Source organism: Lycium barbarum, chromosome 7 (genome assembly GCF_019175385.1).
Source record: "Lycium barbarum isolate Lr01 chromosome 7, ASM1917538v2, whole genome shotgun sequence".
NCBI lineage: Eukaryota > Viridiplantae > Streptophyta > Magnoliopsida > Solanales > Solanaceae > Lycium > Lycium barbarum.
The window spans coordinates 81690491-81713002 of NC_083343.1; positions in this window are offsets into that span (position 1 = coordinate 81690491).

The following is a 22512-nucleotide window of genomic DNA, read 5'->3' on the forward strand; positions in this document are numbered from 1 at the left end:
ATTATGCTCATTAGCGACAAAGTCATGATTGGATAAATATTTAGAATGTAATATTAAAAGGGATAGTGACAAAGACGTAAAAGAACATGGAGTCGAACTAATGAACTACAGGGAGTCGATGCAGTGTATGTCTAAGATCAACAGGTATAAAATGGATAGCCGAGATGGTACCGAAGAGATAAACGCAAAGAGTGTGCCGTATATGAGAAAGGTAACTGTCCACTAGTAGGGAAACAAGGAGCGAGAAAATGAAGATACTTACGGGCTGATGAATAATTATGGCACGATAAGTCAAGATTACAAGAATGGACACAAAATGAGGGTGAAATTCTAGTTAATTTCCAACCATGTACGTGAAGGTGACGAAGCGAAAGAAGTTGGTTGGAGGCAATGAAAGAGTTAAGGGAAGATGAGAAGAAACTGAACCAAGTTATAGTCTAAGCAAACGGTAATCGGGTCCTTAGGGAAGAATAACGGCTCTAAGGAATCAAAGATGGTGTTGTGAATTAGCAATACTGCAACATTCGAGGACGAATGTTTCTAAGGGGGGAAGGATGTTACACCCCGAAAAATTTTACGTTACCAAGACTGTCGACGGCTTAGTATGAGCTCAAGGGAGAGCAAAGTTATACAAGTATTAGGGATGAAGATTATATTATCTGAGTATAAGAATATACATATGACATTTGGAGATCGTATGGAGTAAATCAGTTAACATGATTTCGATGATAGCCCTCGTAACTATAAGTTAAGGTGGGGCCCACATGTCGGGATTTTATAAAGAACATATGAAGAGATATATGGGTAGTACATGTGAATTTGAGAAAGTCCTAAGAAGGACCCATAAGCCGAAAATGAGTGTAAGCCCTCCAAAAGGACGATTTAAGAAAACGTTTTCGGGTGATCTGACTTCGAGGGGCCAAAACGGTATTATAAGTTTGGAATTTGGGAAACCTCCCACAATGAAAGTTGTAGATAATTGAAATATCTTTCCAACCATAGGTCGTGGGTTCACAGGAAACATCGGGATAAGGAGATATGGACGTGTTAAGGCAGAAAGGTCAGTGGGCCCGGCCCAACCCGAGCCCAACCGGGTCAGGCCCATTACCCACACCTTTTTAAGTGAAATATCAGCTTTATCTCCTCATTTTTCATACCAAAACACCAGAAAATTCTGGAGAAAAAGAGAGAGGAGAGCCTAGAGAGAAAAATCAATTTTGACCAAAATCTAAGCCCCGAATTCCGAAGCCCATGAAGAGAAAAGTGTCGTACGTCGCGTTGCCTTCAATTGGAGCTAAAAATCAACTAAGAAGAAGAGGGTGGACGTGGTGGCTGTACACTTGAGGTAAGATTAAGGTTCCTTTTCATTGTTAACAAATTTATTCAGAGTTTTAACGGATTAGAACGGAGAGAATAGTGTGATAAATTCGGTTGTTGGTGTTGTCGAATTATGGATTTAGGCTTGAAGAGAAATTTGGATAAAAATATATGTATTTATTTTGTAGGATGTTGAAGATGTTGTTATCGATGTTGCTGGTATTAATTTCGGCTTCTTTACGGAAATAAAGTTATTAATTAGTCGTATCGCAAATTGGTTGGTTGAGAAAATGGGAAAAATGGTGCTGTGGGCTGCTTTATGGCATATGTTGTGTTGGAAATGATGTTATTACTATTGGTATTTTTGTTGATTTTGTTGGTTGCTGAATTGTAATTTTGGGCTAGGCATATAAACAGGGGAAATGCTGCCGAAATTTCGGCAGATTATAAATGAATTTATTTGAAGGACTAAGACAAGCGTATAACGATGAGTCTAATGATTGTGTAAATCCTCTTGAATGTAGACTAGCGAGCTTGGACAAATAAGCGTAGCTAATAGTAGGTGGAACAGGTATGTAAGGCTTACCCTTTCTTTCTTTTGGCATGTCCTAGAGCTAAATAAGGTATGATATGCACCTTGGGGTGACTCTATTCCTAAATTCCGAGCTTGTTTATGATTCTTATTCACTTCTTGACATAAGCATGCTTAATGTGGTCGAGTTATTGTATGATGGAATAACGAGTAAAGCATAGAGAGTTCCTGTTCCTAAAAGAGTTCTATAAGGATTAATGTTTCTAGCTTTCATAGACGATCTCGGATTGTTTTGAAACGTTCATAAAGGTTTCTGTAATGATTAATGTCCATAACTTTCATATGCTAACTCGGATTGACTCGAAACGTGCTTATGATCCTTCAAGTGTCGATTAGTGTTCTTACCTATCGAGTCTTAAAATTAATTTGTATGCATATGGTTTCTCACTACTCTGCTCGTGCATGCCTCAATGTATCTTTCACTGAGTCCCGGGCCAGGATACGTTCTCGTGCGCACTCTACTGCATTGTTCACCGAGTCCCTCACAAGAGGGTCGGGATACGTTATATGTATATACACTCTGGAGTATGATGTGTTTTGGAGTATGATGTGTTCTGGAGTATGATGTGTTACGGAGTTATTCCCTATTCTGGAGTATGACGTGTTATGGCGCCAATGACGGGGTGGCGACCATGTTTTGTCCACCGAGTCCCATAATGGGCCGGATAGGACATATCCCATCGACATGCATGATTTGTGTTTTAAAAGTAAGCATTTTGGTATTCTGGATAGTATACTTACTTTTTGTGTTTCTTGTTCCGATTATGGCTCTGTTTACTGTATTTCATGCTTTACATGCTCAGTACATATTCCGTACTGACCCCCTTTCTTCGGGGGCTGGGTTTCATGCCACGCAGGTGCATACAGATGAGTAGAGGACATTGCTAGGAGATGTACCAGCTGGATTGGCGAGCTCCATTTCCTTCTGGAGTGTTGCCGAGTCAGAGTATTCATGTTTTGGTATCTTGATTAATGTTAGAGACTTTGCAGACAGAGTCACGGGTATTGGATGTCAGTTTTGTAAGTGGATCTGCAAGCCAACGTATCATTATGCATTATGTTACAAATTCCATATGATTACAAATTTTACTTGATTTGACAACGACAAAAAGAATGGTTTTTGTCAAGTTTTTATTATGCATTTCATTTCGTAACTTAAGAGTCCAGTGAGGTTATGAACATAACGAGAGCTAAAGGGGTTCGCTCGGCTCTGAGTATGGGGTCGGGTGTCCCATCATGCCCTATCAAGATAGGGTGTGACATCCGGTCCGGAATGACTAGAGCAATCGGACCCCTGGCCTGCAACTCGTAGAGGTACACTAGTCGCCGACTGGCCTGAGTGTCTAGAATATGACTGCCTCGATCCCCCTCTATAGTCGCTATCGGCACCTATGGATCTGGCCCTCTTACTTTGCCTCTTATCTATATCACGCTCGCCCTTTTTCGGATGTTGTTTCCCTTCTAAATTTTGGGCATGGGCTTGAATGCGGGAAATATCCATCTCGTCTTGCAATGAAGCCGTTAAGCAATCTTTAAATAAATGTGGCCCTAAGCCACTCACAAACCTGTGCGCCCTATCTCCCATGTCGGCCACCATAGTCGGAGCATATCTAGCCAATGAATTAAATTGAAGGCTATACTCCCGGGCACTCATATTTTCTTGTTTCAAATTTAAGAACCTATCCGCTCTAGCTCGGCAGACCTCGGGTGGCAAATAGTGGCGAATGAAGGCATCTACATATTCTTACCAAATCGGAGGAGGCGCATTCTCTTTTCTTGATGATACCCAGTTATTATACCATAAGACTGCCACATCCAGGAGTCTATAAGATGCTAACTCCACAGATTCGGTTTCGGAGGCATTAATAATCCTTAATGTTCTCAACATTTCATCAATAAAACCTTGAGGGTCTTCATCCAACTTTGACCCGAAAAACTCCGGAGGATTCAAACTCATAAAATCACGGGCTCTAGTTCTAACGGCCCTGTCACTTGAACCCGATCCCTGCCACTATGCCTGGGCAGCAACTAGCTGTGTCAATAAGTGGATTGCCTCGGTCACTTGTTGACCCGAAGCAACTGGTGGAGGAACTGGAGGCATAGGAGCCGTAGCTGAAGCCCCTTCTTGTTCTTCCATAATAGGCGGGGTAGGAGAAGTATTAGATGTAGCCTCATTATGTGATTCACCCTCTTCTACATTCATTAGTGGATCTCTTTCTACCCGCTGTTTCATTTAGCCTTGCCCTTCTGGGCGGCTGTAGCTTTTCCCTTTGGCGGCATTTCTGAAATCATAGCACATTATTAAGGAGGAGTAAATCTTATAACACAGCTCTATCGCACGATCTCTTAAGATGAAAGATGTTCATTTTTCCTAAATGCCCTGTTTATTAGTGTGGCGTGCAACACACCATAAACAAGATTCTACTAGACACGGCTCGTAGACACTTCCTAGGACTAAACTGCTCTGATACCACTTTTGTCACGACCCGGCTAGGGGCCATGACGGGTACCTGGGGCTAACCACCGAGCACCACTCATTCTATTACTTATCATGCTCATTAAGCGTACATTCATTAACATAATACTCAAGCATAGGAAAACCATTTTTCATTTGGAAACATAATTACATTTATAAACATAAGCCCTTCGGCTATCAAAATATTATACGTACAATAATGATATTGTGAGACCATAATACCCACACATACGTATCTACGAGCCTCTACTAGAGTACTAGACATATGGACGGGACAAGACCCCGTCATGCCCAAAATACATATACATATATATACACAAAAGGATAAACCAAATAGCACCTCCGGAATAATGGAGTGCTCCTATGAATCTGCTGGTAGCTCCTATAAGTCTGCACCGTCTCATTGTCTACCTGTGGGCATGAACACAGCGTCCAAAGAAAACGAACATCAGTACGAACATTATACTGAGTATGTAAGGCATGAATGAAATAAACATAATAGAGGAAATCATAAGACATAAGATGAAGATATAACCTGCGTAACTTTTAAGGGTGGATACCTTTCATGCCTATATCATATATAATCATAGTACAGGTATCGTCATAGCGCATACATCATCGTATTATATATATATATATATATATATATATATATATATATATATATATATATATATATATATATATATATATATATTGTAGTACAGTATCTGCTCATACAAATAAAGCATCATCTGTATTCGGCTACGTAGTGGCTCGACAATATCACATACATGTCTTCCGTACCCGGCCATAACAAGGCTCGGTATATCTCATCATCATCATTGCCATCACATACATCTCATAAGCTTATCGTAACCTTTCATTTAAGCATGCATTTGAATTTAAAGACAATCTATGAAAATCATATCATATTCGTAGCATGAACTTCGTATAAATATCGTATGATAGACTTTATAATCTCTAGACTTAGGCTCATCATTACCATCCTCACATCTTTGGCATATCTTTTACCTTTTATCTCATATGAAATCCTCTATGAAGATAGACTCGTAATTTTTTGGAACATTGGTCATAAGACATGCAATAGAGCTTATAGACAATCTATAACAATATCGGGGTGACATAAGGTCGAGAACCCCCGATTAAATTATGGAGCATTCATAAACATTCTGCCTCACCTTGAAGGAATTAGCATATAAGGTGAGTGTATACTACAAAAAACATCGGTAGCTTTGTAGAAACATTATACCATGAGCTCTAGAATCTTTAGACTTAAGCTCATCATCTTCATTATCGTGCTCATAATGTGTCTCTTATCTTTATCTCATGTGGCTATTTATGAATATAGACTCTTAGTTCCGGAATATAAGAAAGTCATGGAGGGGTAGGGAAAATAATATCATAGAAATTACATAAGGGTCATTAGCTTCGTGAGAATGTCATATCCTGAGCTTTAGGACTTCTAGACTTATATTCATCATCGGTATCGTCATGCTCGTAACGTATCTCTATTCTTTATCTCGTATAAAGCCCTTTATACTCGTAGATTCATAATTCCCGATATGTAGGAAGACCACAGAAAGATGGGAGGATTCATACCATAAGAGTCATGCCTTAGAAAGAAAGGACTAGCCTTACATACCTTTTCCTTTAGCTATTCTACCGCTTGATCGTTCTCCTTCAATGCTCACGGCCTTACCTTCAATGGAGTTCGTATTCACATTAGTTAGATGATTATAAGAACGTGTTTTCTAAAGCTAGAGAAAATTGGGCAGCATTTCCTTTGTTTGTACAACTTTCCCCATATTACATATCAACTCCCAAACATCGATAACAACATTCACAATATCACAGGCAACAATCATCATTCATCTACATTACCCACATTTCGCAATTTCACTCCAATTTCTCCATAATCATGGTAATAGTTCATTATTGCATTTTCTCACATATAATACTTATTCCATGTTTTAAATGTCGTTCATAACATACTTACAATCACAACATATCAATCATCATGACTCAATCCAAGCCTTTACCCAACAATGACACTATTCCCACATTTTTGACCCATTTTCTATATCTTTCTACAATCCAAGTGTTTTAACTTTCAACACCTTAAACAACAAGGAATGATCATAAAACTTACCTTAGATAATGGAAGAATAAGCCTTGAGTGGGAATTCTCTTCTTGCATGAAAACCCTAGCTCACTTCCCTTGGGATTTCTTGGCTTAGATGAACTTTGTTATGTTTCATACACTTGATTTTGTGGGTTTGATGAAGTTGGTCATGAATATTTCTTGAGTTCTTGTGGATGAGGAGTAGAGAGGGTTTTCTAGGGTGTTCTTGAAGTGAGAGGTGAAAATGAAATGAAATAAATGAACTTGGGTCCTCTTATATAAATCATACAATCTGTCCCGACACGAACATACGGACCAACATACGGTCCGTACATTTTATACGGGCCGTATGTCTGGTCCAGTGAAGGTTGCCCATTGGGCTAAATATACGGCCAGTTTAATTTATACGGCCAGTATGTTGGGCCGTATAATGCCGAGCTGTTCCGATTTCGTTCTCGTCGACTTGTTTAATCTCCAATCCTTATGGAACCTTCTTGATACTTGTTAACACTTCAATACCAATCTAAGGGACGTTATCACTCTTCTCCAAGACATCATTACGCCATTTAACTTGTCACTCGTAATTCTTACCCGACACACAACATACCCCTTGCTTTCCTCGACAACCTTCTTCTCTTACCTCAAATGTCTTTAAAATTTCTATTAGGATCGTCAAATGCTATTTCTTACTTATCAAGACATTGTATACGTCGTTCCCTTCGTCAGCCTATTCACTGTACGTCAACGGAAAATTTCCAAGGTGTAACAAATAACATGCCAAACCCAGAAAACTATGAATTTCAATAGGTGTTGTAGGTCACGGCCAAGTCTTCATGTCACACCCTAATCTTACTAGGGTGTGATGGGCACCCGACCCGTATTCGGAGCCGAGCGAACCCACTGACTCTTATTACACACATACTCGCTTGGACTTCTAACTCAAATAAAATTGAAATACATAGTAAAGCTTTCAGAAACTTTTCTTTCATCGTACTCAGATCAAGTAAAATCTGTAATCATAATGGATCTGTAACATAATACAATAAGACACATCGGCTGATGGAGCCGCTTACAAAACTGACATCCTACCCACGACTCTGTCTGCAAAGTCTCTAACTCCGAATAAGACATCATAGCATAATACTCTAACCCGGCAACACTCCAGGGGCAAATGGAGCTTGCCAACTCTGCTGGAACATCCTCTATAATGGCTTCTATTCATCTGGGTGTACCTGCGCGGCATGAAACGCAGCCTCCGAAGAAAGGGGGTCAGTACGGAATATGTACTGAGCATGTAAAGCATGGAATACAGAAAAGAGGATCATAACTGAAACAGAGATTTACCAGAATCAAGTATGACTTTTTAAAAACATCAGAGCACTTGCCTTTTTAAATGAAAATCGTGCATATCCACATCATATATCATGTATACATATAACGTGTCCCGGCCCTCCAGTGAGGGACTCGGTAGATAAAATCATACATGTCCACATCATATATCATATATGCGTAACGTGTCCCGGCCCTCAAGTGAGGGACTCGGTAGATAAAATCATGCATGTCAACATCATATATCTTGTATGCATATAACGTGTCCCGGCCCTCTATTGTGGGTCTCGGTGAATGAAGTCATCATATGCCATCCTGGCCACCATCCCCGTATCATCATATCATCATATACATATACATATAACGTGTCCCGGCCCGCAAGTGAGAGGGACTCGGTGAACAATGCAGTGGAGTACGCACGAGAACATGTCCTGGCCCGGGACTCAGTGGAGGATACATTAAGGCATGCACGAGCAGAGTCGTGAGAAACCATATGCACACAAAACAACTTTAAGACTCGATGGGTACGTACATAAATCGACACTTGAGAGTCATAAACACGTTTCAAGTCAATCCGAGTTAGTATGAAAAAATTATGGTCGTTTTAGTACAGAACCTTCTACGAACGTTTCAGAAGCCATTTTTGGAAAATCAAAGCAACAATCATGTTAGGTACCTTTCGAATATCGTTATGGATCAAATCAAATAGAGCTTTTGGAACCATATGTCCGTATCAAAATATATCAAAGACTCAATGGAATAATCAAACGTGCTATCATTTGAAAATCAAGACATTAGTCATACCAATTATCTCTCGAATGCCATTCGGAAACATATCAAATAAATCCTCGGACATCATAGATACGCATCAAAACCATATGAAATAGCTTACGGAATTCAAGAATATTAGCCATCCTAGTGTCTCTAAGAATAGGAATTTCTTTGAAATCATACATATACGGCATCTGCTCGTTTCATAAGGATCATGCCAAAAGAAAGAAAGGGTAAGCCTTACATACCTGTTCCACGTCCTATTAGCTACGCTTAATTGTCCAAGATTTTTAGTCTACATTCACGAGAATCGACAAAATCATTAGACTCATCGTCATATACTTGTCTTAGTCTTTCAAATGAATTTATTTATATTCTACCGAAATTTCGGCAGCATCTCCCCTGTAAATACAGCCATCCTCGAGAATCCAACTCGGCCAATTTATCAACAACAATCCGAGAATTCAACTCGGCCAATTTATCAACAACATTACCTACAATCATACTAACAACTTCAACAATCAATCCCAAAATATATTCTAACATTAACAACCCTTGTCACACAATTCAACGGCTTTTCATTTATATTCAATTCAATCACATATAGTCAAGCTAACACCAATGATCTAACATTCAAGTGTTAATCCGAAATCATTCTAACCTGATTCAAGAACACCTTAAACAATTCACACAATAATCAAAATAATCTAACCAATATGCCATTCCACCCGAAACCTCCAAAGTGCAACAATAACGATAACAACACATTTCCTTCCTTCAATTTATGAACTATACCAATAATTCACACACTAACAACATTATTCTCATAATTACAAGAAACCATATCATAATCACATTAATTCCTCCAATAATTTCTCAACGATTACAACTTCATTCCAATTCATCCAACCTTCATTTTCATCATGGAATCCACAACTACAACAATCAAAATACTAAATAAAATCAATTCATCACATCTACACAACACCACCTCTATTCGGCCATAACCAAGACACACCCTTTTCATGAATTCCATCCATTTCTACATACCACAATATGCATAAATCATCCATAACACATGTAAAAGAAGATTGAATACATACCTTTTTCACTTAACTTCTTGACTTGGCTAGGGTTATGAACTTGCACAAATCAATGGTTTTATTGCTCCAACAACCACTCCATGTTAAAGAGGACGTTCCAATTGTTTGGAGTACTAGAAGAAATAATTTTTTTGATCAACTTTTCATGGGGCCAATTTTCCTTAGCCATGGCCGAATGGTTCTTCAATTTTTCTTGAAGTTTCCTTGAGTTGGAATGAATAATTTGTCTTGCTCTAGTCATCTCTCTCTCTCTCTCTCTCTATATATATATATATATAGCTCCTTCCAATACCAAGTGGACACATGCCCTCTTTCTTCAAGTTTTTTAAATTAAAACAAGGATGAATAATGTCTTGCTATGTAAGCTTTGGTCCATATACATAATTAGCTCCATCAAATAAAAATGTGGACATATACTCCCACACATGCCACACGGCGATAGTGACTTCATGACCATTTTTTTTTAAATTCCCATTTTTCCCCTATACTTCCACAATATTACCATGAACTACTTTGTGAATTTCCCTTTTTACCCTTAGCCTTTCTCGATATTTCCATACTAATAAACGACTTGTATATTAAAATAACTTTGAAAAATAGTCTTGCCCTTAACTTACCACGATTACCTTGAAATATCCGAATGTACAAAATACGGGCTATAACACTTCACAACTTCAATCTTCTGGGTATCCACCCGAATTCCATCAACTGAAATAATTTGTCCCAGAAAAGTCACTGAATTCAACCACAACTCACATTTTGAAAACTTTGCATACAACTTCTGAGCCTGAAGAACTCTAAGGACAGCACGTAAATTAGTTGCATGCTCTGCTTCAGATCGAGAATATACATGTATATCATCCATAAACATAATTACAAATGAGTCTAGGAAAGGCCTGAATACACTATTCATCAAATCCATGAATACTGTCGGGGCATTAGTCAACCCGAACGACATTACCCGAAACTCAAAATGACCATATCTAGTTCTGAAAGCCGTGTTCGTAATGTCCTTCTCTCTAACTCTCACCTAGTGGTACCCTGATCTCAAATCTATCTTTGAGAACCATTTGGCATCCTGCAACTAATCAAATAAATCATCAATCCTGGGAAGTGGATACTTGTTCTTTATCGCCATCTTATTCAGTTGTCTGTAATTGATACACATCCACAAGGAGCCATGTTTCTTCCTCACAAATAACGCTGGTGCTCCCCACGGCGACGTACTAGGCCTGATAAAACCTTTCTCAAGAAAATCCTTCAACTGCTCCTTCATCTCCCTCAACTCTGCAGGTGTCATTCTATAAAAAGGAATAAATATTAGCTTAGTATCTGGTAGCACATCAATGGCAAAATCAATCTCCCGTTCTGGCGGAAGGACTGGAAGCTCATCCAGAAATACATCTAGAAACTCATTAACTACTGGAACAGACTGAAGAGTCGGTGGCTTTGCTTCTGTATCTTGAACCCGTTCTAGATGATAAATACAGCCTTTAGCAATCATCTTCCCTGCCTTGAGATAGGAAATAAACCTACCTTTTGTCGATGCTGTATTACCCTTCCACTTTAGAACTGGTTCTCTTGAAAACTGGAGTCGAACCATTTTTGTTCTATAGTCAACATTGGCATAACAGGAAGCCAACCAATCCATACCCATAATAACATCAAAATCTATCATATTTATCTCAATCAAGTCTGCTATGGTACTACGATCACAGACTATAACCACACAATTCTTATATACCTGTCTAGCTATCACTGGGTCACCAACAAGTGTAGACACCTCAAAAGGTTTAATTGACTCAGGTTTTACCCCAAACCGACCAGTAATGTAAGGAGTGACATACGACAATGTATAACCTAGATCAATTAATGGATATACGTCATGAGAAGATACTGATAATATACCTGTGATGACATCGAGGGAAGACTCAAGATCCTGTCATCCAGCCAGTGCATAAATAAGGTTCTGAGAACCGCTCGAACTAGACATTCCTCCTCTACCTCTACCATGGCCTGCTGATGTTTGTGGGCTTTGCCCCAGAGGACGTACAGATGATGAAGAACTAGCTATCGAACTTGTGGGATGAACTATACCTCTACTACTTCCCGATGGACAGTCACGCATAATATGGCCTGGCTGACCGCAGGCATTACAAACATCCAAACCTAAACGGCACTATCCAACATGCAGCTTACCACACTGATTACATCGTGGTAAAGGTGGCCTCATCTGGCCTGAATCACCCCTATACTGAGAACCCGAAGCTTTGGAACTCTGACCCGATCCAGAATGAGTAGGTCGATCAAATCTCTGGCCTACAAATCGTGGAGGTGCACTAGCCGCTGAATGGACTGAGTGCCTAGAATACTGCTACCTCTGATCCCCTCTGAAGTCACCACCAACGCCTAAGGATCTGGCTCTTTTACTATAACCCCTATCATGCTCACGCTCACTCCTCCGCTGCTGCTGTCGCTCCTCAAGGTTCTAGGCATGGGCCTGAATACGAGAAATATCCATACCTTCCTGAAGTGAGGTCATCAAATAATCATCAACCAAATGTGGCCCCAATCCACTCACAAACCGGTGAACACAATATACCATATCAGCTACCATAGCTGGAGCATACCTGGCCAAAGAATTAAAATGAAGGCTATACTCCCGAGCACTCATGTTCCCTTGTCTGAGGTTCAGGAACCTATCAGCTCTGGCCCATCGAATCTCTGGCGGTAAATAATACCGAAGGAAGGCATCTACAAACTCTTGCCATATAGGTGGAGGTGGGTTAACCCCTCTAGAAGACATCCAAGTATTATACTAATGAACAACAACATCCCGTAATATATAAGAGGCCAAATCTACCGACTCAATATCTGAAGCATGCATTACCCGCAATATCCTCAACGTCTCATTTATGAAGTTCTGCGGGTCCTCATCAGGTTTCGACCTAAAGAATTATGGAGGGTTCAAATTAATGAAATCACGCACTCTGGCACTACCAGCCCTATCACCATGACCCACACCCTGTCGCTGAGCCTGAACAGCTACTAACTAGGTCAACAACTGAATGGCCTCTCTCATCTCTTGGCCTAAGGCATCCGGTGGAGGAACTGGGGGTGCTGGTGCTGGAGCTAGGGCTCTTCTATGCTCCTCTGGAGCGGGTAGAGTATGGAAGGACCGAGATGGAACCTCGTTCTGGAACTCACCCTCCTCCACATCTGTAGGTGGTACCCGTCCAGTTCTCCTACCTACCGCTGACTTTACCTTCTGGGCCGCTGTAGCTTTTCTCTTCACAGGCATCGCTGAAATCATAGCACACAATCAGGAAATAGGGAATCCTTATAACATGCCTCTATCGCACGATCTAAGATGAGAAAGAAAGGTTGATAATTCTTAAAGTACCACAGCCTCCTGTTTATAAGTGTAGCGCGCTTCACACTCATAAATAAGACTCTACTAGACGCAGCTCGTAGACATACCCTAGGACGAACTGCTCTGATACCACTTTTGTCACGACCCAGCCGTAGGGCCATGACGGGCACCTGGGCCTAACCTACCGAGCACCTCTTAACATACTTCTCATAATCATATCTAGGTGGACCACAAAAGATAACTCATAAATATCATAGTCTGTAAGGGCATGAGTCCAAAAGATAAAGGCACTTCTATATAATCATCATTAACTATGCCCATATGCACAAGCCGACAAGGCTGCCAAAATGATATACAAAAATATAAACCGATGAGGTTATAGGACATCTAACTATATACATCTGTCTACGAGCCTCTACATGGAGTACATAACATCATAAAAACGGGACAGGACTCCGCCATGCCCATATATGTACACAAAGGAATAATACCAGCTGAAAAGCGGCTCCGAAACAAATGGAGCACTCCTGAACAATCACTGATGAAGCAGCCTAGGGGTCTGGTCCGTCTCCCTGTCTTCCTGCGAGCACGAACGCAGCGTCCACAAACAAAAGGACATCAGTACGAATAATGTACCGAATATCTAAGGCATGAGTAACAAAATAAAGAAAGTATGAAGATAACATAAGAGAGAATGATCAATCTATACCTTTGAATGCCTCTCGAGGCGGATGTCATACATGCTTAGCTTTTTTAAAAAAAAACATTTCCATACATACATATATAATATCTTACCCGGCCATATAGGCTCGGTGTTATCATCCTAACATCATCATCCCGCATCCGGGGCATCCCGCGTCTGGGGTAATATCATAACATACCCACTGTAGTGGTGTGCACATCTACGTACCATACCCGGCCGACTATAGCGCGGCGCGGTGTGAGAAAATAGTCACATATATATAAAGCATGCATGAGATCCCAAATGAAAGCTATAACTCTATCGGAGTGACGTAAGGTCGGTAAACCTCTGATTTCCATTATGGAATCATATCATCGCTATATCTCACCTTGAAGGAACAACTACCATAAGATGGGATCAATAACAATGAATAAAATCAATAATCATACGAGAAAGATCAATAATTATGGGACAATTATCAACAATATCATATGAACCTCAAGATTCATAGGCTTTAGCATTTCTAGAAATGAAGTCATTATAGAGGACATTTATATGTATGTTCATATCGAAGTGATCATGCCATAGGAAGGAAAGGGTTAGCCTTAACATACCTTGTCGTCTCCTTAACTACTTAACGCTTATCCTCCCAGGCTTGTAAATCTACATTCAAGAGGATTCATGTTAGAGTTAAGTCTTGAAAACACTCATAAGTTCAAACTAGAGTAATTAATAAACTAGCGGAATTCGGGCAGCACTTCCCCTGTTTTATCTACTTCCGCCAATTTCTAATTCAACTCCCAACCAACAATATCAACATCAACAATACCGTAATTAAGAGATTTCATTCAAATTATACCCCATACAATCCCGAAACTTCTTCTCATAATTAATTTATAACAACAACTTCAACACAACCCCTTATACACTTGTATACAACACTTGCTCAACATCATTATTATCCCTCATAATGAGATTATGCTCAAAACATGCTAATAATTATAGCTCAAGTTAATTTACTACTTAAAATATCATCAAACTCATATTTGAACTTCCCTCTTTCACTTTCTTTCCTCAATCAAGTTGTACAACAATCAAGTAACCTCAATAACATGTAATAGAGATGAAACCTTACCTCAATCACACAAGAACAAACTCTGAATCAAATTATTCCACTAGGATGAAACCTCCAACTTCAACACCAAAGGAATACTTGGACTCTACAAACCCTAGTGAGCCTTCCAACACTTGAATCTCTTGATTTTTCCCTTTTAATCTTTGATTTCAATTGGGGTTGGTTAGATATGTTTAGAGGAAAGTTCTAAGGCTTTCATGGACTTAGGAAAATGTTGAAATGAGATAAAATGAACAAGGGTCAGAAATATATCATAAATAAAATCTGGCACTGACTCAGATTTACGGATCGTAAAAATGATACGGTCAATATAATTGGACCGTAAAATCCAATCAGTGGCTCACCCCTTCTGGAACCAATTTACGGTGGGGGTCAGCCAGATATACGGTCCGTATATCCAATCGTAAAACCCAACTTTTTCTTAAATATATTCTCGTCGATTTGTTCAACCTTTACTCCTCTCAACACATACTAAGCATGGACTTAAACCCTTATATGCTTAAGATGAGCATATCTAATTCCCCATATTCTAGTAAATAATGTCACACCCTATCTTGATAGGGCGTGATGGGCACCCGACCCCATACTCAGAGCCGAGCGAACCCCTTTAGCTCTCATTATATTCATAACCTCACTGGGCCCTTACATTGCAACATGAAATGCATAATAAAAACCTGTCAAAACCATTCTTTTCGTCGTTCTCAAATCAAGAAAAATCTGTAACCGTATGGAATTTGTAACATAATGCATAATGGTATGTCGGCTTGCAGAGCCGCTTACAAGACTGTCATTCTACTCTCATGGCTCTGTCTGCAAAGTCTCTAACATCAATCAAGATACCAAAGCATGGATACTCTGACTCGGCAACGCTCCGGAAGGAAATGAAGCTCGCCAATCCAGCTGGTACATCTCCTGGCAATGTCCTCTACTCATCAGTGTACACCTGCGTGGCATGAAACGCAGCCCCCGAAGAAAGGGGGTCAGTACGGAATATGTACTGAGCATGTAAGGCATGAAACACAGTAAAGGGGATCATAACTGAACTGAAGATTTTTTTCCAGAAACCAGTATGGATGTTAAAAACATCAGTACCTTTGCCTTTTTGAAATGAAAATCATGCATATCATCATCATCATATATCATATATACATATAACGTGTCCCGGCCCTCTAGTGAGGGACTTGGTGGATAAGTCATGCATGTCATCATCATATATCATATACATATAACGTGTCCCGGCCCTCTAGTGAGGGACTCAGTGAATAAGTCATGCATGTCATCATCATATACCATATACATATAACGTGTCCCGGCCCTCTAGTGAGGGACTCGGTGAATAGAGTCATCATATGCCATCCTGGCCGCCATCCCCGTATCATCATATCATCATGTCATCATATCATCATATACATATACATATAATGTGTCCCGGCCCTCTAGTGAGGGACTCGGTGAACAATGCAATGGAGTGCGCACGAGAACATGTCCTGGCCCGGGACTCAGTGAAAGACATATTGAGGCATGCATGAGCAGAGTAGTGAGAAACTATATGCATATAAATCAATTTCTAAGACTCGATAGATAAGTACACTAATCGACACTTGAAGGATCATAAACACGTTTCAAGTCAATCCGAGATGGCATCAGGAAGTTATGGACGTTTCAGAACAATCCGAGTTAGTATGTGAAAGTTATGGACGTTATTCATTATAGAAACCTCTACAAACGTTTTCAAAACAATCCGAGACCGTCTATGAAAGTTAAGGGCATTAATCCTTATGGAACCCTTTAAGGAACAGAAACTTTTTATGCTTTGCTCGTTATTCCATCATACAATGAACTCGACCATATTAAGCATGCTCATGTCAAGAAGTGAATAAGAATCACAAACAAGCTCGGAATTAGGAGTAGAGTTACCCCAAGGTACATGTCGTAACTTACTCAGCTCTAGGAAATGCCAAAAGAAAGAAAGGGTAAGTCTTACATACCTTGTCCGCTTCCTAGGCTAATCCGAATTTAAGTCTCGACTTTCCCAAATCTACAACAACGTCGGAAGATAGCAAACATTAGCTTTAGGTCTTTAGGAATCCGATTCCAAGCTAGCAATTCACCTACAGAAATTTGGGCAGCATCTTCCCTATAAATTCAACCAGCCCCGAGAATTCAACTCGGCCAAATCATCAACAATAATACCATCAATCATACTTTCAACTTCAACAATTAATTCAAAATGCATACTAACGTTAGCAATCCTTCCTACATAATTCGATGACATTCCATTTACATCCCAATTAACCACAACAACCCCACTTACAATCTTCCAAACTCAATAAGAACAGCAACAACACATCTCTTGCTTCCAAGCTTATGAATTATACCAACAACCACACATTAACAACATCATTCATACAAATATAAGAAACCATGCTAATGTCACATTAACTTCTTCAACAATCCCACAACGATTACAACTTCATTTCAAGCTATCAAACATTCATTTTCATCATGGAATCCACAACAACAACAACCAAAAATACTAAATAAAATTAATTCATCACATCCTACCAACATAGCCCCTATTCGGCCACAACCAACACACACATATTTCATGAATTTTATCCATTTCTACATACCACAACACTCACAAATCATCTCTAACACATAGAAAAGGAGATTAATTCTTACCTTTACCCCTTTCACTTCTCAACTTGGCTAGGGTGGATAAATTGCACAAATGAATGCTTTGCATGCTCCAACATCTACTCCATGTTAATAAGGGCCTTCAAATTGGTTGAAATACAAGAAGAAAATTATTTTTCTTGATCAATTTTTATGGCATCAATTTTTGGGAGCCATGGCCGAATGCCTTTATCTTTTTTTTTTTTTCTTGAAGTTTCTTGAATTGTGAAAGAAGATTATGTCTTGCTATGTAAGCACTTGTCCATATATATAATTAGCCCTAACAAATAAAAAGGTGGACACATGCCCCCACTCATGGCTTGAGTTAATTGGCCAAGTCATGGGTGGGGCCCACTTAAGCCACACGACCATAGTGGCTTTTGTGGTTCAAGAATTAATTATTTCCAAATTCCAACTTTGCCCTTAATATTCCATACCAATAATACTTTTAAGCAACTTGTGCATTGAAATAAAATCGGAAAAAGTAGCCTTGCCCTTAACTTATCGCGCTTATCTTGAAACATCCGAATGTGCAAAAATACGGGATATAACATCCTCCCCCCCTTTAGAACATTCGTCCTCGAATGTTGAACTGATCTTATGGGGTCTTATAACACTTCGGGGGATCTCTCTTATACCTATCACATACAGTTCATTCATCAATTAATATATCTGCCTGTAGGTATAGGAAATAAATAGGGATACTTCTTCTTCACCTCATCCTCGGCTTCCTAGGTCATCTTCTCTCTGTTATTGTTTCGTCACAATACCTTAATAGAAGTCACGTTTTTGGTACGTAACCTTTTTACCTGACGATCCAGTATAGCTGTAGGATGTTCGTTGTAGGATAGCTCCTCTGTCACCTGGATATCATTTAGGGGAAACACTTTGGAAAGGTCCCCAATGTATTTACGAAGCATAGACACGCAGAAGACTGGATGCACTGCTTCTAAATCAGATGGTAACTCTAATTCATAGGCGACCTTGCCAACCCTACGGATAATTTGATAAGGTCCAATATTCCTTGGACTGAGCTTTCCCTTCCTGCCGAATCTCATTATATCCTTCATGGGTGACACTCTCAGAATTACCAAATCGCCAACCTAGAACTCTAAGTGTCGACGTCAATTATCGGCATATGGTTGTTGTCGACTCTGGGCTGCCCGTAACCGTTCCTAAATGAGTTTCACTTTATCAACTGTCCGCTGAATTATATCTGGGCCGATTAACTTAGTTTCGCCAACATCGAACCAACCGATCGGTGACCTGCACCTCCTGCCATACAGGGCCTCATACGGCGCCATCTGGATGCCAGAATGGTGACTATTATTATAAGCAAACTCAATAAGTGGTAAATGATCATTCCAGCTACCTTTGAAGTCAATAACACAGGCCCGCAGCATATCTTCTAGAGTCTGGATAGTACGCTCGGCCTGTCCCTTAGACTGCGGTACTAAGACTTGCTTGGGTACCCAATCCTTCTTGAAATGATCTTCAAATGTCATATATGTGTTCTTGTGCTCAGGTAATATAATCTTCATCCCCAGTCCTTGTATAATTCTGCTCTCCCTTGAGCTCATACTAAGCCGTCCACAGACTTGATGACACGAAATTTCCAGGGTGTAACATCCTTCCTTAACTCTTTTATTGCTTCCAGTCATTTTCTTCCACTTCTTTGTCCTCATGTACATGATTGGAAATTAACTAGCATTCCACCCTCATTTTGTCTCCATCCTTGAAATCTTGACTTATCGTGCCATAATTATTCATCAGCCCGTAAGTATCCTCTTTTTCTCGCTCCTTGTTTCCCTACTAGTGGGAAGTTACCTTGCTCATATACGGCACACTCTTTGCATTTATCTCTTCGGTACCATCTCGGCTATCCTTTTTATACCTGTTGATCTTAGACATACACTACATCGACTCCCAGTAGTTCATTAGTTCGACTCCCTGTTCGTTTACGTCTTTGTCACTATCCCTTTTAATCTTACATTCTAAATATTTATCCAATCATGTCTTTGTCGCTAATGAGCATAATGTTCATGTTCCTTTCTATCACGACCCAACTAGGGGCCGCGACGGGTACCCGGAGCTAGTTACCGAGCACCGGTCACTCTACTACTTCTCTTGCTCATTTAATACTCTTTTATCAATTTTACATACCAATTGTAGGAAAAATCATATTTAATCAAAATATAAATACTTTATATACATTTGCCTCTTGGCCATCAAAATAATATACATACATATGAAAACATCTTGTGAGACCATCTAACCCACACTGCGTATCTACGAGCCTCTACTAACATAATGAATACATAGACGGAACAAGACTCCGTCATGCCCAAAATATGCATATATGAATGTACATCAAAAGAATAGGCATAAGCACCTCCGAACAATGGAGTGCTATCTATCAGCTGACAACTACTGAGGACCTGGGCCAAGCTCTCCTCCCTGTCTACCTGTGGGCATGAACACAGCGTCCGAAGAAAGGACGTCAGTACGAATATTGTACCGAGTATGAGAGGCATACATAATGAAAGGAAACATCAATAATATAAGGATAACATCAACATGAGACATCTGGATCTGACTGATAATCATAAATGAAGTAATGCATGCTATCTTACTCATAATCATCATCATAACATGTATGCATCATATGCAAGCTGCCCGTCCATGTCGGAACGGTGTGATAATCAATAATATTAGCCCGCGTCCAGGCCTCCCGCGTCCGGGGTACCATCTCATGCCGCCCACTAGTGGTGTCTGCCCACGCCCGTAGGTCATGGTGTATCCGTATCGCCGCTCGCCGAAGCGGTGTCTGCCCGGCCAACTAGGCCCGGTGTGAATGCAATCATGACATTCTTAATGTGAATACTCATAGTAATATGCTTATCATAAAATACTTATCTTATCATAATGTGTATATAAGACTCATGACCAACTTTACTCTATCGAGGTGACGTAAGGTCGTGATCCCCCGATTACATTATGGAACCATTATGGACATTCTGCCTCACCTTGAAAGGACTAGTACATAATGTGAGTGTAGGCAAGGAATAACATCATCATCATTCTAGTGTCATCATATTGTATAACTTATCTCATATAGACATTCGTAGGTATAAGCTTTTTACTTCTTGGAATGCAAGAACTCATGAAAGGAATAGGGATTCAAGCTAAAAGATTCATGCCATTAGAAATAAGGACTAGCCTCACATACCTTGGTCGTTTAGCTAAGATATCGCTCACTTGTTCTCCGTCGATATCACGTCGTTACCTTCATAAGAGAATTCGTATCAACATTAGTAACTGACTATAAGAACGCGCCGCTAATTCTAGGAGAAGTCGGACAACGCTTCCTTCGCTCATACCACTTTTCTCATGTTCTATATCAACTCCCAATATTCATAATATTATTCGCAATATCATAATCGACAATCGTCATTTACGTACATTTGGCAAAATCCACCATTTTCCTCCAATTTCCCCTTATTTCTACTTCTAGCTCATCCTTGCGTTTTCATGCATTTAATGCTTGTTTCATGATATAAACATCATTTATAACGTATTAGTGCTCACAACACTTCAATATTCATAGTTCAATTCCACTATCATTTATTTATGTCACTATTCACTCAATAATGCCCCATTTCTATGTTCTTCTACATTTCAAGTGTCTAAGCTTTCCAATACTTCAAAAAACATGGAATAATCATGAAACTTACCTTGGATGATGGTTGAACAATCCTTAAGTTGAAATACTTCAATTAGCCAAAACCCTAGTTCCACATTCTTGGGAATTTCTTCACTTAGATGATCCTTTATTGTGTTCTTACACTTGATTTCATGAATTTGGTGTTATTGGTCTTGATGTTATTTTGATTCTTTGGGATTTCTATAGATGAAGTATGTGGAGAGGTCTAGAAATTTCTTGAGTTGGTTGAAGGAATAATGAGTTAAAATGAGGCTTAAGTCCCCTTTAAAAATCACAAATCTGATCTTTAATGAATTCTTGTCGGGATGAACAGTGGTCGTAAACCACCATATACGGATCGTATTTTGATTTACGGTCCGTCCTCCATGGTTGTTTTTAATCATCCCAGAAACAGAAAGTTTGGCTGGGGATTATGGCAATTTACGACTGAGGTTTACGGTCCGTAAACCAGTTTACGGGCCGTCCTCCAAGTCGTTTTTAACCATTTTCACAACTTACAGAAAGTTGGGATTTTTGACAAGCTGGAGGACGATTGCACTATACGGTCCGTAAATCACTTTACGGGCCGTATAGTGCCATATACGACCACTGGACTGAAAACATTTCCGCGACTTTCTTATTTCCAAAAATTTTTAATTAGCCATTCCCGACTTAATAAAACATCATTCACTCAAACTCTTCATCATTCCACTCATCATACAAGTACGGAGAAATTTCCGAGGTGTAACACTTTGTTATATCCCGTGTTTTCGCACATTTGTAAAATTAGAAATAATCTTGACTTGCATGAAATAAAGCATAATTGATTACATTTAGCTCATGAGTTGTTTGTGAAAGAATATTAATGTGGAAGTGTCGAGGGAGACTAAGGGAAACTTTGGAATTTTGAAAATTAGTTTCGGGAATTACAAAAAATTTGATTCACAAGTCTTTGGGCTTGTAAAATGAGAAACAAATTAGGCCCATTATTTTGAAGGGTGGCCGGCCAACTATGGCCCAAACCCATGGCCCTAATTAACTTTCCATGTGTTAAGATTATATGAGTCATACCCTTAAGAAAGTTCAAGAAATTAGAAAGAACAAAGCAAGGCAAAGCAAGAGCAAAATACAAAGGGGTTTCGGGTTTGGCCATAGAAATTAGCCACCAAAAATCTTGCTCCAAAAATTTTTCTCTTGTTGAATTCCTACTAATTCAAGGTCCCTTCT